The 19,077-nt window shown below is 45.0% G+C and overlaps 1 non-coding gene across 1 annotated transcript; it reads left to right on the plus strand.

The window, feature by feature from the left end:
* The first annotated feature begins 2,985 nt into the window (after positions 1-2,985).
* On the plus strand, positions 2,986-3,058 carry Trnas-cga. Its single transcript has one exon. It is a non-coding gene; the product is annotated as a tRNA-Ser (tRNA).
* Positions 3,059-19,077: the final 16,019 nt, after the last annotated feature.

The raw sequence follows: 19,077 nt of genomic DNA on the forward strand, positions 1-19,077 counted from the left end.
ATCTGTCTCTCTTTTAAACGAAATGGACACTAGCGCATGGTCTGAGAGGTGAGTGGGATTCGCAGTATATTGAATCTTGTCACTTAGGATTTCACCTGAGATGTAAATTCTATCAAGCTGTGCATGAGAAGCTCCTTGCCAATGGGTGAATTTGGGATCAAAACATTTTATGTCTTCTGTCGCGTCCTTGAGGTCGAAGTCATGAAGAATGTTTTTCAACTCCACTATGCTTCCATCACTTTTCCATCCAGAAGTTGTGCAATCGTTCCGCGACAGTACGCAATTGAAGTCACCCGCTAAGATAACTTTACTTGGGGTGTCTAAAGTTAAACGTAAGCTTTTGAAAAACGTTAAACGATCAGAAGAGTTGTTTGGTGCGTAGATGGAAACTCTTCTGACTAATTCTTCGCCAACCAAAATGTCTATGGCAGCTGTGCGACCATCTGCTGCTAGCTCACAATCAACAAAACTGCAGTGACGTGAGGCTTTTCGCAGAAAGATAGCGGTTCCAGCACTTAGGGCTCATTCACACTGGAAGCGGATCCGCTTTCGCAAAGCGGTTGCGAACGCGGTTGTATAAGGATTCAGTACAATTGCACGCGCAGTTGATGAGATCAAATGCGCGTGCAAATGCACTGGATCTTTATACAACCGCGTTCGCAACCGCTTGGCGAACGCGGATCCGCTTCCAGTGTGAATGGGGGGTTAGGCCAGTATTGATAAAGAATCTCTTTTAGCCATATCTTACGGCGTTGACTTATAAGGCTAGCTACGTTTAAAGTCGCGATTGTAAAAGCACCATAAGGATCGTCGTCCATTGAACGTATTAGGTGATGGAGCAATGTAAAGCGTCTCTGACTCTTCGGGTCCTCGTGGCCGGACAGGATGGGATCCTGCTCGGTGATGGGAGATTTGGGAGATAGAGATTTTGTTCTCTTCTTTCTTCTCCTTTTTGACTCTGCCCGCTCCCATTGAGCTGTTGAGCCAGGATCTACGGTGCACAGAATTTTTTCTCCCTTTCTTTTCCCGAGCATTTCTTTGTCGCTGGTTTCGTCCATTTCGGATGCCTCTTCCTCTGGTTGCACTGACTCTTCAGCTTGATCTTCAGGAACGAGAGCACTGAACGAGTTGGTGATGACAATATTGCTCACTGTCTCCTTCGTTGCGGAGCATGACGACGCCGACCTGTCTTCGCTCTTCTCAGTCCGTGAGGCTGCCTCGACGCAGTCTCTCCTGTGAGCGGTGCTGACTTCTGCCAAAACCTCTGTTTGTGCTGATTTCTGCCAAAACCTCTGTTTGTGCTGTTTCTTCTGCGTCCATCAAGTAGTCTGCAGGAATCTGGAGAGATGCAGTCGTTGGGTTGGCGTACGTTGGGACACAGTCTTCGAGATCATGGCCGAATTTTCGACATGCGCTACACCAGGGAGCGCGGCACTGGCCTCGGACATGTCCGACTTGCCTGCATCGCAGACACTGCGGAGCTCTGCCCAGCACGGAGACAAGGACGGTTGTTCCCAAAATCCTGAGCTGATGCGGCAAGCTGTCCGCAGTCACACCTTCGTTCAATTCAATTGATAGTATTCTTGTGGTCGTCTCCACATCCTCGAAGCCGGAGTAGTGCCACTTGTCTCGAACGATGCTTTTTATTTTTCCAAACGTAGAGAAAGCGCTGGCCACGTTTGCATCTGGGACGGTAGTTGGAACCCAGTGCACCTTCATGGACAACGCAGTCTTGCTCCCGTCTATTATGAAACATGTCTTGTTCTTTACATGGATCTCTCGGAGCTGCAGCAGTCTTTCTTTTTCCTTGACAGAACGCACTGTGAGTAGCCACACATGATTGTATTGGAAAGCCCCAAGCGAAGTTAGCTCATTTGGGTTGATGATTTTCTTCAACGCAGGACCGAAATCGTCGATGCGGTATGGCCGGGCTGATGGGTCCCCATGAAGAATCAGTGAATTTTCAAGCAGCTTACCGTTGGGAATGGGTGGCAGTAAAATCTTGTATTCCGTTGTACTTGGTGCAGAGGGGGCAGAAGCAGAAATAGTTTCAGAATATTCCCGGCTAGGCTTAGCCGTTAAGATTTCCTTTACGGAGCCCATTTCCAACGCGGCCATTCAGCTCGTCGTCTTCTTCGAACTCCCTACACCACTCCACCTTGGCTTTCTGGCGTTTCCTACCTGTCTTATTAATGCACAAGAAACGAAATGTATCCAATCGGAGGTGTTCTGGAAACACATGCCGCCGCGTGGAACGCGTTACGACGCTTAGTGTCACGTGGTCGGTGCTCGTTCGTGCTCCAGAAATCCTCCCACTGTTTGTCTCGTCCCGTGTACATGTAGTATTCTTTGTTTATGAGCTTTAGAGACACGGTATCATCATCATCTGCGAGAATCAAGAGCCACGTTATTGAATATACAACACGGGCACTCCACACCACCGTACGTGGTCTCCGAGGAGGATATGAACGAATATGTGCAGATGAATGAACCGTACTTAATCCAATGAATCAAAGAATCAAAGTTTTCAGGAACCCGCCGAAAGCCGACCGGACATTGGGAGGCCCAGAGTTCAAATCCTGGCTCCGCCAATTTTTGGCGTTCGGCGGGTTCCTGAAAACTTTGATTCTTTGATTCATTGGATTAAGTACGGTTCATTCATCTGCACATATTCGTTCATATCCTCCTCGGAGACCACATACGATGGTGTGAAGTGCCCGTGTTGTATATTCAATAACGTGGCTCTTGATTCTCGCAGATGATGATGATACCGTGTCTCTAAAGCTCATAAACAAAGAATACTACATGTACACGGGACGAGACAAACAGTGGGAGGATTTCTGGAGCACAAACGAGCACGTACCACGTGACACTAAGCGTCGTACCGCGTTCCACGCGGCGGCATGTGCTTCCAGAACACCTCCGATTGGATACATTTCGTTTCTAGTCCATTAATAAGACAGGTAGGAAACGCCAGAAAGCCAAGGCGGAGTGGTGTAGAGGTTAGCACACCCGACCCGACATTGGGAGGCCCAGAGTTCAAATCCTGGCTCCGCCAATTTTTGGCTTTCAGCGGGTTCCTGAAAACTTTGATTCTTTAATTCATTGGATTAAGTACGGTTCATTCATCTGCACATATTCATTGTAGGAGAAGCGCTAAAGTAGATTCACTCACCCTCACACTCACACTCACACTCACACCAGAAAAACGGTCACTTTAGCGCTTCTCCTACAATGAATATCCAACTCGCCCAAGCATCCATTCTAAGATGCACATATTCGTTCATATCCTCCTCGCAGACCACGTACGATGGTGTGAAGTGCCCGTGTTGTATATATATATATATACACACACACAGATCATTCCAGGCACTGGCTTGTGGCCGGGGCCCTTTTCAGCGTTCGTACGTAATGCCCGGGCTGTACTCACCTTCCAAAGCGACAAACGTAAGCCTGCTGGCTGTGAGTATGTAAACATTGGAAGGATGTATACAAGCGTTTTATTCACGAGGTTAAAGACACGGTTCCAGATAAGGAGGTTCTGACCAGTGCCATTTTGAGCTGCACTTACATGTAGCTCTTCGCTTTCGTTCAAAGCGACGGACACGCTTGTTCAGGGCTCTGAAAATTACACAATAGGCGCTAGGATTGTAAGTATTTCAATAGTCTTTTGAACAAAATGTGCCTTCATTATTCAAAACTTCGACATTTGTTGATAGAGGGAAGTTTTTCAAAATATACCTTCACGCATCAATTCCGCCTGTACTCCCAAAAAGAAAAATTAGATTCCAAGCTCTCATAATTCCTATGTGAAACAAACAAAAATAGTGCAACGATGGTAATGTCCTACAGTATGGCAGACAAGAGATATCCGGTATAGGAATGACGCAATCTCGTAATATAATTATGACCACTTCCAAGAAGCGACTATGTCGCTCGCAAGTATGAGTGATGCTGGAGTTTACGATGATTTTTACAATCCGCACACAACGCGGCTTTCGCAATATAAAGACATTAATCAAAACCAGAACTAGGCGTATCGACCAGGCACCAGTGTCTTTTGAAGTTCGCATCTTTTGATAGGTGTGTCGGGGTAGCCACATGTGACTGTGACGAGATTGCTCGCTTTTTAATGCTAAAAATTGGCAGTTTTTTGGTGCTTTTTTTTTTTGTGTGGGAGAAATTGGAGTCTATCAGTGTACATGGTGGAGTAAACGGCACACGGACATATAATTTCCTAGCCTGCGAAGGACATATGGATAGCATGCATATCTTATAACCCTTGCTAACACAAAGAAAAAAAACTGCTAAAGGTATTTTAAGAACGGATAAAAAACCGTTTTACCGTTTTGAACGTTTTCACACTGTGCATGAATCTTTGCCCCCGCCCCCCCCCCCCCCCCCCCTAATACCTCAATGCAGTCACGGGTTATTCTCACTAACAATTATTTAGTTGGGAGTAGGCAAAAATATTGATCCCATGGCCCTCACCATAGAAATTAAGTTATTTACGAATGATAAATGTGAGTTAGAGAACATTCTAAGTCACCGGAAGTCACGCTAACAGGACTTGAAAAGCACTAAAAATTGCGCCAATCGCGAAGCGGCAATTTCTTCCTCTAGAAAAGTCAGAAAATCGCTAAATTTAGCGAGAGAACACCGAAACTGGCAACATTAGAAAGTTTTTAGTTGATCGTTCCGATACCCGAATAACCCCCCCCCCCCCCCCCTCCTCCGATAACTATCCTAAGTACCTGTACGATGCATGCGCAAAGGCGGGGGCGGAGTATCGAGTATCGTTATCTGAATCATTGGAACAATCTACTGAAATTCTCTACTGCTGGGAAAGCGTCCCGGTACCCATAAGAAAAGGACACAAGATAAGGTGTGTGGTTCTCGAAGAAAGAAGCTGCCTCGTTGACAGTTCCGCGCGGTCTGCGCACAAGGTCAGCTCAAAATAAAGCTGGTGATGAAGGTCTCTTTCCGTTTATTCTTCCGCTAAACTTAACAGAGAAAATGGCGTCACATGACCATGTCACCTGGCCTATGCACCAATCTAGTTTCGCCACTAAATTGAGCAGAAAAAATAACGTCATAGACCTTGATTTCAGGTTACTTACACACAAATTCATTTAACCCGCTAAATTTTGCGGGAAAAAAGACACATGACCGGGCATGGCTCTTTCAGTTCTGTATGCAGCTAATCACTTAGTTAGACAACAGCCTAGTTCATTCTGCCAGACTTTTCTTGTTTATTAAAAAAAAAAAGTTCCAACTAAACTAGAATTACTCACTAAGCAGAGCGTAGAGTAACGGCGCTTCATTCTAGGATTGTGGGCGCCGCCATTTTGGGTGTCCACTGCAAAGCGGATGACATTGGCGATGGTTACGATTCGTAAATACAGCTTCCTGCGCTATGAGTATGGTGTCAAGAAGCGGGAACAATATTATTCTTTTCTGTTGTAGAAACTCAAGAGCAAGATGGGTTTGATGTCGCTGAAACGTATGAACGCCGACTTGCCACCGTTCTTGCAGTATTGTTTTTACAATATCTTTGACGCGCTTCCACATAAAAAGGCAGTCACGAAAATAAAGATTTCCTCTATGTTTTCCTCGTATAGCATGGTTTTAAGGGTTTGGACAAGATTTTATATCTACAAAATATTTGACCAGAAGGAAAAACAAAATCAACAAACATGCAGCATGCTTGTTCTTTCTCACTTTGGGTTCTATAGTGCTTTTCACCATGTCATACGTATTCCATGCATTATCGTACTGCGAAAGACCCTGATCAGTGTCGCCTTTTGAACACAATTTGTTGCTAAATTTAAACAAAACTCTGAAGACACACTCGACATAAACGGCGTGTAGTATATCTAAGAGAATTGTAATAATAATAAACATTTCTTGTAACCCCGAGACCAAGGAATAAAGGGAGGGACGAAAAACTTAAAACTTATCGCCAATCCCAAAGGGACTGGCTTTCCCTCAGTTCGAGTGTCCTTGCAGGTGAAACAGCGTCGCAAGAGCTGTTTTCTAGTTTTGCAGTTTTTTTTACATGGTGTCAACTCTTAATATGCGGTCTCGTGGGCTCAAGTGAAATATATTCATAATAGTTTATTGTATTTTAATAAGTAATAAAGATATATTTCTCTACAAATTTAACCTTAAAAAATTTAAACTTCACAACATATAACAACATTTACTTTCACAGACTATGCATTCTCAGGGGAAATTAATGGATCATAAGAACTGAAATTTTAAAGGTTGCATTGTAAAGTGAATGTGAAAACATAATGCATGACAGATTGCTTTATTCTGCGCGCTAAGAAAAGAGGGACGAATGGTGGAACACAAAACAACAAATATAAATCCACGACAGGAACGAATAACCTCGTTTATCTGGCAGATGCTGTTTGAGAGTTCTCATCTTTTAACAACGGGACCGTTAAACATTTCTTATTTTGTAATCGTATGTGCACTTAACGCGCGAAAGTTAAACGGTTGATGCTCCTCAAAATTATGCGCCAAAACCAAACTTAAATTTTTTAATATCTGAAAGCTTCTTTGTAAGAGTTTAGCCTCAGCTTTTTTGACGAGAAATATGCATGCCAAATTCAGATCATATGCGACGCTCATCTCAACAAAGAACACTAAAATAAAGAGTACAATGAGAAATACATCAGATGCATAAATATGCGTGCAATTTCTAAAGGGCAAAACAAAAAGAATAAAATATGAATATTTTTTAAGAAAACATTTGGCTGGTTTTAGTATGATAGAACAAAAGTAAATGCAGAGTGCACTGGTGACTTAAAATGAGCTTAACGTTCATAATGTTGTTTTCTTACTTTAATTTTATTCACCAAAGTCTTCGCATAATCGTTATGAACGCCGAAGAACACATTTGCCTTAAGCGTTCAAAATTAAGCATCTCACGCCTTTTGTACCTCCGTCAAAATTAGTGGCTGTTCGCGCGTTTAGGCGATATTGCTTGTTCCTAAAACTGCGTACTTAAAAAAATAGCGAGAGCGAGAGAGAGAGAGAGAAACAGAGAGAGAGAGAAAGAGGGAGAGAGAGAGAGAGATTGAAAAAGAAAGATAGATGGGGAAGGAGAGACGTCTCTGCTCTCTCAGCTCCACCATTGCTTCGCGCGAAGGTGGCGCCAGAAGGAGTTGCGGTACTAAGGGCAACTAAAACGGAGACTCGTACGAAGGTATCTGCCACTGCTTCCAGATGGCGCTATCAGGCGTGCAGCATCGAGAACTCTCTGTTCCATTTTTGGGATATACCTTTTCTATTACTCCTGCACCGTGTACTCGAATATGTATACACCTTTTACTGCTGCTCCGTGTATTCGATTATGAATATATCTATGTCTTTATGATCAGCTAGCGTTCTTTGCACTTCAGCACGGCGGACGTATTGCTCGATCACAAGAATGGGTGAATAATTGCCGAGTTCGGCTCTTGGAATGGCTTCAGCATACATTTTTCTTTATTCAGGCCACGTGGCTGTTTTGACGCTCTGAAGCTGTCGTAAAAAGAACTTGTCTATCATTTGATGTGTATTTTATTTCAGCTTTTCCACACGATTAAATAAAGAAATGAAAGTGCCAACTAATTAAATTGTGTACCACTGTGCGTCCTACACGTAAGGTACAAATATCGCACTATTTAGACAAAAAGCAATGCTACCCTTGGGGTCATATTTTTAGAGTGCAGCTCTTAGGCGCCCGTTTCTGGTTTGAGCGGCGTCGGCGTAACCGCGCCGACGCCAACACCGTTGTACGTGACATCGTTTTCTCCCCAGTTTATGCTTGCAATCGTCAATACGTTCCAGCTTGTTCAACATTCTGCTTCACCAGAAATTTGATCTTGCGGCGCTGCTTCTCAGCTATTGACCTCATTGTTCACGGCACTGATAACTGCAACTGCTGATCCTGTGTGTTATACGTAATTCCAGGCACTGGATATTAAAGGAGAATTGCGTAAACCTCACCCACAAGTTTCACTAATGCTACGCTTGTTCAGAAATTTCTTACAGACAAAAGTCCTGGTTCAGCTTGAGCAACCCTTGTACTTTTCAAATTTTACGATGTATGCTTTACACTCCTCAGATTGTATTATCGTCCAGTTAAACGATTCATTAGCCTGAAACGTGTACTCCTTGTTGTGCTCACGGAGGTGACCGTTGAAGCAACGTATCCAATTCCTTTGGCACGTGGGGCAGAGTACAGTTGCCAGACGGGACACGTCTCCTCACATATCGCCTCCGTAAGCACCAAGAGCGGTACACGTCACAGATAGAAGAATCGTTTTTTGCCCGATCATAATTCGTGCCAAGGATTGCCAAGCATATTTCAATAATTTGAAGAGACAATTGCGCTTTCGGGAGCCACCGCGAACACTGTCGTAGATGAAAAGGTAAAGAGTTTAGGATTACCATGGCCCGCCGGCACACAGCGATACCCTCACTCACCTCGTGTATGTCAGTAGTGGCATTTCTACCACCAGAGAGAATGTGAGAACGATTGCAACCTAGACCGCAATGGATTTGTACCTCTGTTTTTGGGCTCTTGAAGGACGATTTCTAGTGCGTGTGTTCATTTTCACCTGGCTTTTACCTTATACCAAACACTTTATTGTGCTCTGTTGGAGGTTAAGATATGCCGGGCAAGCTCCTCCAATGAAGCTTTCTATTCCTTCCACTTTAACAGAGCGATCGCTAGTAAGGAATCGACTAGGCGCTCTTGGAACTGTCACGTTACCAAATATTTTACTCTTTACTTGCATGCAAAACGTGCCTCTGGCGTCCACAAAGTTTGCTTACCATTATTTTTTTCAGCCCTTCTGCAGACCGTGATTACGTCTATTGAGATTCATTAGCTCCCTTTTAGTAATTAGCGTGTCCTGCAGCTTCAAAACTGCCTGATGAAACTTTGAGAATCCGCTCCAGTATTTTAATCTTACACCCGCTTGTTGAGTTGCTTGCGTGTTTCCGGTGCTAGTGACAGATCCTGGGCCCAGTTCAAAGTTGGTGCAATGAAACGAGACGTTAAGCTCACGTTATGTGTATATATTTCGTAATTAAATAATGGATTAGTTTTATCTTTGTTTTCGTTTTTTTTTTTAAAGAGACCAGGACATTGTGAACGAACAGCCGGGTCACCAAATACTCTGCCTGTAGCAAAGAGGCTAAACCGAGAGATGGCGTTGATTACAGGCCTATTAACTGTAGAAAAAAAATCCCACGACTCCGTAGGACACCCAAATATTCAAACGTCATACATGCTGTCCATGCGGAGCCTATTGTGCTCATGGAAAGCCTCTTGTGTTCCTACTAGTAAAGTATTTGCTTATACTCACGTTTTTATCTTCACTGTTTCACTCTCCTTCTCTGCTGTTCTTTTTCTGTGTTAATTGAGGCTCGCAGGAGTCGCCCGTGATCAAGGGCCGAGTTGACCCCGAAACGTCGGGATCTTTGCTTTAATTAAAGCGTGGTTAGAGTTCCAAATTTAAGTTTTAAATTATTCCTAACCAGACTGAGGTCCGTCAAATATGATTACATTACAGGAGCATAGTTAAACGTAAACTGAAACCCATTACATATCGTGTCTACGCCATCGTTTTGTGTTTCGATTCATTTTTCCTTATATTAAGATACAGGCCAAGACGATTCAAATTCTTCTAAATACGAGGTGGCGAGAACAGAGCGTGATCGGTTGGCACAATTGCGCGGATGTTGTGTTCCTAACATGGACGCTCAAAGTCGCGTGAGAGGTAATCCTGATTAAGTCATAATATCCATGCAGACGTCCAAAAAATGTCATATCTAGATGATCTATTTTGACTCCACCAAACCCAACTAATTTTGTTCAGGTTGTCCCAAAAGCAAGTATGTCTTTTTACCTAAAATATAAAGTACGATGTGCAAATGCTCACTCTACGCCCAAATTTAGGTATAGCAGTCCAAAGAAGATGCCAAATTTTCAGTAAGAACCGTCATCATATAAAGCGATCTGAAACCTCAAATTGTTCTGCTGCCACACAAAATCTGAAATTCACCGGTGGGTAAGGATAGGATCAAGAAGAGCACAACAGAGACCACCAGACCACTTTTGACATTTCTGCGTTGGCGAGAAGTTGCCTTCAAAATACAGCCAGGTCGTGCATTTGTGTTACAGGCCAACGACTTCTCATTTGTCCATTCGCGCGTCCAGCAAGAAGCTATATGAAGTTACGTCTTAATCACCAGCCAAAAAAACTTTCGCTTTCAACTCAACCAACATCAGACTCCTGGGGTTCTATTCTGATTCCCGCGAGAGCTGGATCAAATTTTTCTCTCGCGGAGGGATCGGAGCACGTATGGTGTTTTTCTGCCAACGCAAGCGAAGAGCTCGATTCGCCTGCTACGAAGCAAAATTCGCAGACGGAAATCAGACGGGAAAACACCGGATGTTGCTTGCTAACAGACTGAACAAAAAAGTTGATTGTCTGCTTCGTACACTCTAATAAATGCCTGCTCGTCTATGTACACAAAAAAACACTCTAAGATCCAATCTCTGCGATCTACGAAATCGACTAAGCGAATAATGAGGCGGAACATCTGTTTAGAGCTCAAAATTAAGTTAGCGCTGCGGCATTACGCAATGCAAGCATGACGCTTCTCATTGCGTAATGCCACAGCACAGGCTTCATTTTAGGTTTAAGCGGATGTTCCGCCTCATCATTCGCTGAGCTAATTTCATAAGTCACGGAGATTGGCTCTTTGAGTGTTTTGGGGGTAAGTAGACGCGCAGACATTTCTTAGAGTGTACCGAGCGTCGCAATTCAGCTAGATTGAATGCAGGCTGAAATCTTGAATGTCTGCTATTTCACGACGACAGCCATTGACAACCTTCGATTCGTTTGCAATCTCAAGTTGTTTTGGTGCCGTACACATACCGACATCGACCGGAAAGTAAAGCAACTAGGAACAGCACATCAGAGGCCGCGACACGTATTTATTATTCGTATGTTGTTGAGACATTCACTCCAAAATATTACCCAATTATGAACTCGCGAGCGGGCCACAATTGTCGCATTGATCGATTACGCGAAAGCCGTGGCACCACGTCCAATCAGCAGCCAAGAAAGATTTCGGTCTTACCTTGACCAAGATAGAATGGTGTCTCCCACGCAAATCTCCAGGAAGGCAGCGTGTCCGGAAGTATAGACCCGGCTGCGTCAATTTGTGGCAGACTGCGCGCTGTAGATTACTCTGAGGGGCTTTGTAATCTTGACCAGTGCCGCGAAATCTTTTCGGACCATCCGGACAAAGCCCCACTGACAACGGCGAGCGTCATCAGAGCGCCGGGAAGTCCCCAAAATCCTGTAAATAAGCAGGGTGACTGGTTCATTGCTAAAATGGAAATGACTTTGTCGGAGTAATCCTACTTTATCCGAGTCAACACTCGCAGCGCCTTTGGACAATGAGATTTTTGGACTGTTTTTAGAGCTACTCATTTGTGTCTGTGAGTGGGAGGTAACAGGTAGGTTGAGCATACTGAGATTGAAAACTATTACATTGTCGGTATTGGTTACCTTAGTCGCCACTTACCTTGTTCCTACACACCTAGCAAGAGGCATGGAAGAAAAGAAATACTTAGGAGTACTGGATTGTTGCTTCAATTTGCACTTTCTATCTTCGATCACGTGACTGTAAATATGCGAATAAAAAGTGTATTTGAAATTACGCCTTCCTAATACAACGCATCGCGTCCAAGACCGCGCTCATGCCGGAGAAACGGGCGAGCTTCAACTATTGGAACCTGAATAGGCCAAATGCAAGAACTGCACCAGGAACAACAAGGCAACCCTGCAGCGTATAATCTTAGAGAGAACAGTTCTAGTTAGACAAAAAAGGGAAGCGATCGAAGACCTCCAGGAAGCAGACACACCGTTGACGCTAGACGAGTGAGTCGAACCCAAGAGCTCGCCAGAACACAGGAAAATCATCCACGACTTGCAGGCGGATTACCTAAGAAAATCTAAAACCAATCACCTCATTGACAATTGAAATCGAGACTCTCGGCTCTTCAGCGTTTCTGCAGCGGATCATCAATGGGTACTGGACAGAGCCGATACTATTTTTCATTTGCACGCATAAAGCATTGTACTTCAACATTGAACTTCAAATTTTTCTTGGACAACTAGCTTCGTCCCAGCGATTCTGAGTCTGCTTTTACCATCCCAATGGCTAACCTGTTGAAACTAAAAGAGACAAAGTGCTCGCCACTCTGAATTAGTAGAATCTGTCGGCGGACGTATCTGGTTGGCAAAGTAAAAACAAACAAGTTGAATGAACGGTGGACGGCGCTTGCAAATTAGGTATAAGAGCTATAATTTGTTTCACCTTGAGTCCAGGTGCAGTGGACGAACAGAGTGGACTAGACCAACCAGACAGCGTCAAAAGCGCACCATCATGATATTCCTGACGTTACTGTGCGTGTTCTGTCATCGCTGAGCGAATAATAGACAAAAAAAAAGAGCTTAGTGACTTGCACTCTTGACGCTCTACGGCACCATGACAGAACAGCACACGATAAAACAGCGCGCGACAAAATAGCACGCGTCAAAACAACACAGCGTCAAAATGCCGCCGCGACAAAACAGCACGTGTCAAAATAGCACGCGACAAAACAACACAGCGTCAAAACAGCACAGCGTCAGAAGAGCACGTGCCAAAACAGCAGGGCGTCAAGACAGCACAGCGTCAAAACAGCACCGCGACAAAACAGCACAGCATCAAAGCAGGACATTGAGAATACAGCTTGGGTTTGACGTTTTCGGTTTTTATTATTTTGAAATTTAGTGTACTTTTTTCGTTTTTTTTTATTCTAAACAGAAGTTTTTGGTCTATTGAGGTGAATATTTGTAGACTCACAGACTTCTCGGTTCTTTTCGGTTTATTGACGAAAAGCAGTATGCTGACGAAAATATAATATTTAAAAGCGTTTGTTTAAAATGTATAGTAAGTAAACCAGGTACTGGTTTTCTTATTTGTTGTTGTCTGGCAGCCGACGCGACCTGTTCTGCAAGACTCACTGGGGCCCTATCCTGATCTGACATTATTGTCGTGTGCTCGTATTTCTACACAGGTCGAACATGAACACCACTTTGGTCGGAGAGGCAAATATCGAAATCCAAAAATTTGCAAGCATTGTACTCAGTGTATTTTTTCCCCATTTTCATGACTCCGAGAGGTGGTAAATTGGCGCAGATCACAGAAACGGCAATAAAGAAAATCGCATTTATCCCCTCCTCTAGTAGACGGAATCTAGGGGTGTTAAAAAATCTGCGGCACTTACAGACGCCCTTGATTTTCATTGTTCAGTTCAGGATTAAACTCTTTTCTTTGAGCAAAGAATTCGACACACAAATCCCTATCGGGTGAAAAAAACAAATGTTGTCTTGGAAACCCCTGCGCCCGGAGCTTCTGTTGTAAGTTGAACCCATCTGGGAGACAAGATGAAAACTGCGAAAGGAAGTAGTTATATGGTCAATATGGAGTCCTCCCCCCGCCCTCCCCCCCACCCCCTACACACACACTCACACGTTCCTCCAAACACCTTTGAAAATGCTCACCTTTTTCAGTTAAAACCGAATTGGGAAAGATGAATTCGGTGGACTTTTATAGGTTTTATTCAGTTTACGGCAAAAACGCTGAATCCTAAATATAGCGTTTGGAGGTAAAAAAATGCACATACCAAAGTAGGCACTGAAAAGAAATGCAGGTTCTGACCAATTCTTAGAAAGCCAACTCGTCGACGGCCACTTTGTCGAATACGTTCCCTTGGGATTAAGTTCGCAGTGGGGAGTATTCGCGACTCCAGCGACCTATAGGGGGCGCCACAACCAAACAAACATGGCGGCTGGGTCCAGGTCGCCTCGGCTCGGCCGGGCCGCCTGAACGGGTGACGCATTCAATTTAACATATTTTCTTTTGTTTAATGCCCAATTTTATAGGTAATTGAACTGAGACGGTCAAGTGTAGCCGGTGTTTTGTTCTGTTTTGCCGGTGTTTTTTGTTCTCTTCATGTCACACAGTCGTTTTGGAGACTTCGATAAAAACCGAAACTATGGGCTCCGGAGAAACGGTAATAAACTCTAATTAGTTTTGATCATCTAAGGAAAGCGGCGATGGCTACAGAATTGTTCCACCGAGAGTAATTTTTAGCTAACTCGCATGCCTCGACCATGCGACTTATCTGTCCGAGAAATGGAGCTTTTGTGCGTATCGGCGTTTAAAGCTCCAGTCGTCTGCTCAATAAACAACACAGGGTGCAGGAAAATTACGAAAATTAATCAAGCGCTTCTTGAGCCAAGAGCATGTTAACCCGCTTGCGCTTCACTAAGCAGCTGATACTCGTATTTCAATTCAGGTTTTAATAGCAATCGAGAAGTCCTTTTTACGAGCGGGTTATGTATTATATTACGTACCATGGGGGGGGGGGGGGGGGGGGTCCCACTAAAGCGATATTAGTATATTCTTCGAGTTGAAATATGAACTTAGTTGACTAGCTATTAGGTGAACTGCTGAATAAAAGCATATTTGACAGACAGAGAGATACTACTTAAACTTAGCCAAATGGTTCTAGCCGGTAGAACGGAGACGAATGCGGACAAACTGAAGAGAGTCTTCATCGAAGATTCACTCAGAACCTTTTTGCATTGAACTTGACTTCGAATCCTGAACAGATAAAATGAGTATTTTTTTTGTGGCCGGTCAACCTGAGCAATGTAGTCGTATATTGGTGCTGGCTTCGACGGGGGTATAATATAAATATTGGAGGCGCGATAGATCCTAATGCCGTGACAGCTTCTAATTTTGCGAGACGCGTCCCCCACCTTTTTAAGGCAGATAATTTCCCTCGATCATTAATCATATGGAACGAGCAGGTTTTCCTGAATCAAGTAATTGCGAAATCAGCCCAACTCCTTCAGTGTGGTCCAGAGGCTTTTTCGGCGAAAAGCAGCCAAGACGAATAGTCAATGCACCTGCCGGCGCGGTTGGCTCAAACTTGAAGCTAATCGAGTACTACCAAACTCGAGAAAAGCAGCTATCGAACCTTCCCATTCACTTGACTGCAAAATTGGTGTTTCCTCCAGTGAAACACCTCGTTTGTCGTCCTTAGTCCACTGTTCTACATCCTTATAAAGGAGCCACTTATCAGTTACCAAGTAGTCGTCACTTTGAATGCGATTCGAGACAGACAAGAAATCAAAACGTTTTTCCGTGATTCCTCCCCATCCAAGAAATTGAAAGCAAGCGACCGTGTGTTGTGGAGTAAACGGGCTTTCAAACACGTGATGGAAGGAAACAATCTACTGAGGCTTCACCACACTAATGAACACTCAGGCAAACTTAAGGAATTTTCGGACCTTCGTCAAATTACATCTTTCGCCACCGCGCCAACAACACGTGTCCGCGAAAGCCACTAGAGACGCGTAGGGGCGCGGAGCGACCTGATCCGGCTGGTTCCCGGTTTTCCCGTTTGGCGCCGTCCGTTTTGCTGGAGTCGCGAATATACTCGATGCGCCCATGAAGGCTCCCTGGGCAGTAGTGCGTATTCTGGCTGTTTCTCGAGCAGTTCTGCTGATTTTGACGCGCAAGTTTGCTGGTGATGTCGCCTACAATCAATGAATCAATCGCACGGCAATGTTCTGTCGTTAGTTGTTAAAAAAAAATGAAAGCCGTTTACAATTCCCTGTAACGCCGGTTGGAGCGCAGCTCTTGAGGAGGAGGATGGAAGCGTACTGAGGTACAGGTGACTCCTTAAGGTCACGTGACCTCATTGGAGGTCAGGTGACGTCAAGGGGGTCACGTGACCTCAGGAGAATCGCGTGACCTCAGGCGGCCACGTGAGCTCAGGGGGTCACGTGACCTCAGGGGGTTCACGTGACTCCAGGGGGGTCACGTGACCTCAGTGGGGTCACGTGACCTTAGGGGGTCACGTGACCTTAGGGGGTCACGTGACCTTAGGGGGTCACGTGACCTCAGGCGGTCACGTAACCTTGACGATGACGATTTGGTGACGTCATCAATGACGTCACTGATGACGCCATCAGTGACGTCACTGATGACGCCATCAGTGATGATGACGATGACGATGCGGATGCCAATGACGTCATCAGTGATGATGACGATGACGATGCGGATGCCAATGACGTCATCAGTGACGTCACTGATGACGTCATGAGGGATGATGACGATGACGATGTGGATGACGATGACGTCATCAGGTTGCATGCAACCTGTTGCATGCAACTCTCGAAGGAACCCGAGGTCCTCGCGAGGTCCTCCCGAAGGAAACCGAGGTCCTCCCGAGGTCCTACCGAAGAAACCCGAGGTCCTCCCGAGGTCCTCCCGAGGTTTTCCCGAAGGGACCCGAGGTCCTCCTGAAGGACCTCGGGTTCCTTCGGGACGACCTCCGGTTCTTTCGGGAAACCTCGGGTGCCTTCGGAAAGATTTACCCATAATGCGTCGCCGTCGGCGTCGCCGACGCCGACGGCGACGGCGACGGCGACGGCGACGGAGACGGCGACGCCGCTCAAGCCGGAAACGGGCGCCTAAGAGCTGCGCTCTAAAAACAAAAACAGAAAGCGTGTGCGGCAACGGTGTACTGTGCTCAGCCCATGCTGTACGGCAACAGCATTGAGGCTGTGGCATGTTTCTGCTTCACCGGTTTTCATTCGATCGATGCCTTCGTCGGCAATAATCTGTGAATTTAACTCAAAAGCACTTCTCGCCTGGAAGCTGCAGCCGCGTGTTTCCGGGACATTTTATTCATGGCGAATGAACTTCGCAGAATGCGTGCCCACGGTACACCTTGAATACACTCAACATTAAAGTCACCTTATCTTACCGGTTCTAACAATGCATTTGTAATCGGCATCTCCCGCTTTTTTTATTTTTAGGGGGGGGGGGTTGTTCTACGCTTAGGTGGTAATTACAAAACGACGAGTACTAGGGAACCTCACTGCACCGCCGCAAACCAGACGGTTCATAACTTGAACTTTTGGATTTCTTTTACCCAATAACGTTCCTCTTTCGTTGGTTCTACAAAAAAAGACCAGAGAACGCGGCCTACATTGACGCGAAGATATCACCTCTATCTAAGCTTTTCAGAGATCACCGTAGTTAAGTAGTAGTAAGTACTGCTAACTTTATTTGTTTTAGCAATCACACAGCAGCAGCACTCAGGACACTGACTTGAGTGCGATCCCGTCGCCGCCAACGTACTTTTTTTAAATTGTTTCTCAACTAGCTGTTCTTTTTTGTTTTCACAAAACGCTACCTATTACAGCCTTTTTAACGATCAGCACTGACGGATCAAGATGGTTATCGAGCAGAGATAGGTGAAGAGCGCGCACGAAGTTTCTACATGAGAGCCGTTTTGTCGCTATGCTGCTTTGACGCTGTGCTGTTTTGTCACGTGCTATTTTGACGCGTGCTGTTTTGTCGCCGTGCTGTTTTGACGCTGTGCTGTCTTGACACTTGCTGTTGTTACCGTGCTGCTTTGTCGCGTGCTGTTTTGTCGTGTGCTGTTCTGTCGCGTTCCCGCTCATTACCTGTGACACGCGACAAAAAAAAATTTTTTTTTCATGCTAGGCGTTAAAATGGTGTATCAGGACACCAACGAAAATTGTTTCACTTTAGGGTGGCCGTGGTGTTTTTTTATAAAAATAGAAATACGAAGCCCAATTCAAAGTGCCCCCCAGTGTCCTGTGACGTAACAATGTACCGCAAGATGTTGGGCGGTCTGAAGGGAGGCATCGCCGGAAGTCACGTGAGTTGTACCACTCCTCGTGCTCACCGCGACCGCGTGTATCATTTTTTTTAATATTTTTGTTATTCCCCGCACCTCCGCGCGCAATCCAAGCAGACAATGTTTCCTTCATTTGCTTTTCATCGCCTAATGTTGCTGTAAAGGTAGAAGAAGAGGAGTCAGGGAACATAGTAAACAAGTTCTACTCATCTTCTCGACAAAACACGTACTTTATTCTACGTTTAGTTGTACTTGATGCATTCACCAGCTCGTATTCTCTAGACAGAAGACATCTTCAGCCTGGAAAGTATTCGATGATTCGACGACCTCTGTATCTGAACCTTCAGCAGTGCGATCGGCCGTGTCGTATGCTAGCAAACCTAATTTCTGAAAACGTACTAATTTTTTTTCGAAACTCGATAACTTATTTTGTGCTCAGTATGGCACTGTACTATGGGACTGATGGCATGCAATCGTACACTAGCTCGTACTCGCAACGCTTTCATCATTGACCTCCATCACGTCGATCCACTGTCTCTTCCTCTTAAACTTTTTCAGCACGCAAACTACCCAACGGTGCAGCGATAAAAAGCTAGTGGAACTGAAACTTCGTTTTCTACGATCGCTCGTGGAGAAGACCAGAATAAAGAAAAAAGAAAGTCTTAGGCACAGGAGAGCACGAGAAGTGTAACTCACGTGACTTCCGGCGAACCCACGTTTAGTGACGTAGGTCGATGCTTCCCTTCTGATCGCCCCGACACCTTGCGGTACATTGTTGCGTCACAGGGCACTGGCGGGCACTTTGAATTTTTTCGACGTGTGAGAGGCTCTTTAATATGAAACGAATTATAGTAATTGAATAACTGGTAGAAGTGAATTAACAAAATTCAACATTTAAGGAATGATTGCATAGGTTTGTTTATGAAGACATGCAACAGTCGTTCCGGGGGAAAAAATGTTATATTTTACTTGATGTCATGTGAACTTGTCGCGTGTCGTGACGCCACTTTGTGAAGTCGTGCCGCCACGTGATGCCATATCGTGACGTGAGCTAAAGGTCGCTTGATGGCACATGAGGCGGCCTGATTCGATGAAATATTATAATACCATTAAAATGTTCTGCGAACTTTAGAGGGTAAACGCTTTCAGCTCGCCTGGTCAGTACCTTCACCTGATCCGGTCGCGTGGCGTGACAAGACGTGATGAAACCAATTCAAAGTCCCCACTCAAATTATCGGGGAAATTTCTGCGCGACGCACAGAGGC

Source organism: Ixodes scapularis, unplaced genomic scaffold (genome assembly GCF_016920785.2).
Source record: "Ixodes scapularis isolate PalLabHiFi unplaced genomic scaffold, ASM1692078v2 PGA_scaffold7__128_contigs__length_106722199, whole genome shotgun sequence".
Lineage (NCBI taxonomy): Eukaryota > Metazoa > Arthropoda > Arachnida > Ixodida > Ixodidae > Ixodes > Ixodes scapularis.